This window comes from Aplysia californica, unplaced genomic scaffold (assembly GCF_000002075.1).
Source record: "Aplysia californica isolate F4 #8 unplaced genomic scaffold, AplCal3.0 scaffold00221, whole genome shotgun sequence".
In the NCBI taxonomy this organism is placed as follows: Eukaryota; Metazoa; Mollusca; class Gastropoda; order Aplysiida; family Aplysiidae; genus Aplysia; species Aplysia californica.
Window position 1 is genome coordinate 957,020 of NW_004797491.1, and position 2,971 is coordinate 959,990.

Genomic DNA, 2,971 nt, shown 5'->3' on the forward strand with positions numbered 1-2,971 from the left:
CTTTAATAATATTACCCTTTGGAATTCCTCAGAGCTGAGATTGCTGCCCAGTTTTGATAGATTATAACATTTTATTCATAATATGATCTTGTTGTAACTTGTACTTGTTGAAAAATAAATAGATTCAGACTGCGGGAGCTTTTTCCAATTTTGTATGAAGTACCGGTACTTATTAATATCACAGCAAACTCTAAAGAATTGAATATATGGTCTCTTCCACAGGTTCTATCCTGGTTCCTGGAGTTATTTCCAGATCAGATTGTGACTGAGGGGCAACTGCAACACAAGATTGAAGCCGCCAGGAAGAAGATGACAGTCATCAACCAGAGCTACAAATGCGCAATTTCACGATTACGAGTCCTAACCTCTAGGCCAGTGACACCACCTATTCTTGTCTTTAAAATAAGGACATAATATATATTGCTTTGTATTATATTTGTATATATAAAGATACAAATATTGGTGACTATAGATCTTTAATAGAAAAGTTCAAAACAACTAGATCTATTCCTGAGTCGTTTGATACTCATATTTTTTCATGAATATTGTCATATGTCCGCTTTGCTTAACCAAAAGAGCATGTAGCCATTTCTTGATAGCAATGTTTTTAACTGCATTGCATAGGTCTTGAAATGCTGAGGATTTTGATACATAAGATTTGTTATAATAGCTTCATTAGATCAAAAGTTATGGTCTTTTAAATACTAAGAAAATGTCCGAAAACTGCAATTTTCTGTCGACGCGTGTTTTTTTTCCATTTTTGCCAACTTTAACATGGATTATTGTTAATTCTGTACTTCTGTCATGTCTGAAAAAAATTGAGCTTAATCTATGTGTTCAGGGGTGATGATCCATAAAGTAGGAACTCTGTGTGATGCCTCATTCTTATACTGTGAAACTCACGAAAAGGGCTCGCAGCCAATGTGTTACATTTTTTGTATGAAATGCCTTGATTTTTCACTTTTACATCAGGCCTAAATTTCTTTTTTTTACAATTATATAAGAATTTCTTTGGGTTTTTTTTTAAGAATACCATTGTCCTAAGCTTGAGAGAAATGTAAACATTTTGAGTTTCAGATAATTTTCTCTTATGTTATTCATGTTCAAAGCTGGCAGAATTTGGACTTTCTAAAAATGTCCTTGAAAATTCTAAGTCGGAAAATCTTTAAACGTTTGTAACTTTTTTATTTATGAAGATAATTTGATCTGGTTTTTTGCATTGTTCCTTATGTGAAAAGCAGTATCTAAATAAAACTGTATTTGCAATTTACAACAGGTTTGAATTTTTGGTTTGTACTACCTAGGTAGGCCTGTCGGATGTGGCAGTGCGATTAACACTGAGTTGTTCAGACCCATCAAAACACGAGGCTTTGTGGCCGATTACAAAAGTCTACGGGGCTTATCGAGGCCGATTCGCCCTGCCGCGTGCACGTTCACTAAACTGCCTACTAGATAGAATCTACTACCAAAGATTCTCTACACGATCTTTGCTACTACTACTATTACTACTACATGTACTACATGTACTACCTGTCCCCGAAGTATTATGCAAGAAAAATTATGAAATTATGCAAACTCAACCCAAAAATATGAAATTATGCGATTCTGTTAATTTTAACAAAGAATGATGACGGAAAATAATCAGAAATTATGCAAAAAATTATCAAATTTTGCTAAATTATGCGGGGTGCATAAAACCACGGGGACAGTACTGCGAGACTGTACAAGAGAGTACCACTCAAGCAAAGATAGTGTAACTTTGACTCAGCCGCGTTGTGTACACACGTTTTATATTTACAGTGGAATCCACTTAAAACGAGTCCTGAAATAACGAGAAGTCTGTTATAAAGACACTTTTCTGAAACCCCGTTTTTTCCCTTCTTTATCTTTGTAAATAAAATACTAATATAACGCAATCAGACAAACACTCGAATCAGTTATACCGGAATATAGCTGCTGCTGAGCACAACGCATAGGCCATTTATTCATGTAAAACCTCGCCAGTTGAGAAGCTTGTTGGTTATCTTGCGAAACAAAGAATGGGAGAGCCCACAAGTGCCAACAATGAAGGCCGGACAAGGAGTTTACAGCAAGTTCTAAGCTCCTTGACGCCGGATTGAATGAGTGGGGAGAGTGTGGCATGCACAGACAAGGAGAACGCATCGTGTGATAGGCCAGCCTAGTCTAGATTATCTAGGCCTACTTTGCCTCTCACTTCTCCGATGCGGGGATGGAGAGGTCATAGTGCTGTACATGTACTGTGATTGTGAGGACGGAGCGAATGTGTGACGTGGGCGGGGTGTGGTATGTTCCCATTGTGCGCAAGCAGACGGAACGCACCGCAGGGTGTGGTGTCGTGGGGGACAACACAGCGGGCAAGTTAGCATAGCGAACTTTCTTTCTGATCGCCAACGCCGAGCTGTCAATATCGCTAGCGTTTGAGAAAGAAACCCGATTCGACTTTTGATCAAGTAAGACTTTTTTTTTCCACCCGTGTCCTGATTTTGGTGCCCGTTTTTGTTGGTTACGTAAAAAGAAAGCAATGGTGCAGATTGTTATATGAAAGGGGAATTGTTGAGTCGGTAATGATGATGATGATGATGATAATGCTGCTGCTGATGATGATGTTAATGGCGATTGTGACGGTTATGGTAATTGTGATGGTGAGCATGAGGATGATTATTTATGTTGGCGATGATGATGTTCCGTTGTAGGAAATGACATGCGTGTTAGTCTTTGTGTTAAGTTTGTTTGGTGCTTACTCGATAAAATCAGCTACTACTATGCCCTAAATATTATTGGGGCAACCCTTATTACCAAGACTTTCGTCAAAATGATTTAGTCCTGCGTAACCATTAAGACCAATGTAAAAACTTATTTTCCTCTCATTAAAGCCAATATTAATTTCTGGTGAAAACAGCACGGTCGGGGCAATCAAAATAAAACCAAAGGGAAAGACGGACGTTAACAG

The 2,971-nt window shown here is 38.0% G+C and overlaps 1 long non-coding RNA gene across 1 annotated transcript in view; it reads left to right on the forward strand.

Moving 5' to 3' along the window:
- LOC118477791 overlaps positions 1-1,270 on the forward strand; it is a 5,952-nt gene extending 4,682 nt beyond the window's left edge. Inside the window, exon 2 of the long non-coding RNA XR_004858610.1 lies at positions 223-1,270. This is a non-coding gene — a long non-coding RNA (uncharacterized LOC118477791). The remainder of the gene's footprint in view (positions 1-222) is intronic.
- Positions 1,271-2,971: the final 1,701 nt, after the last annotated feature.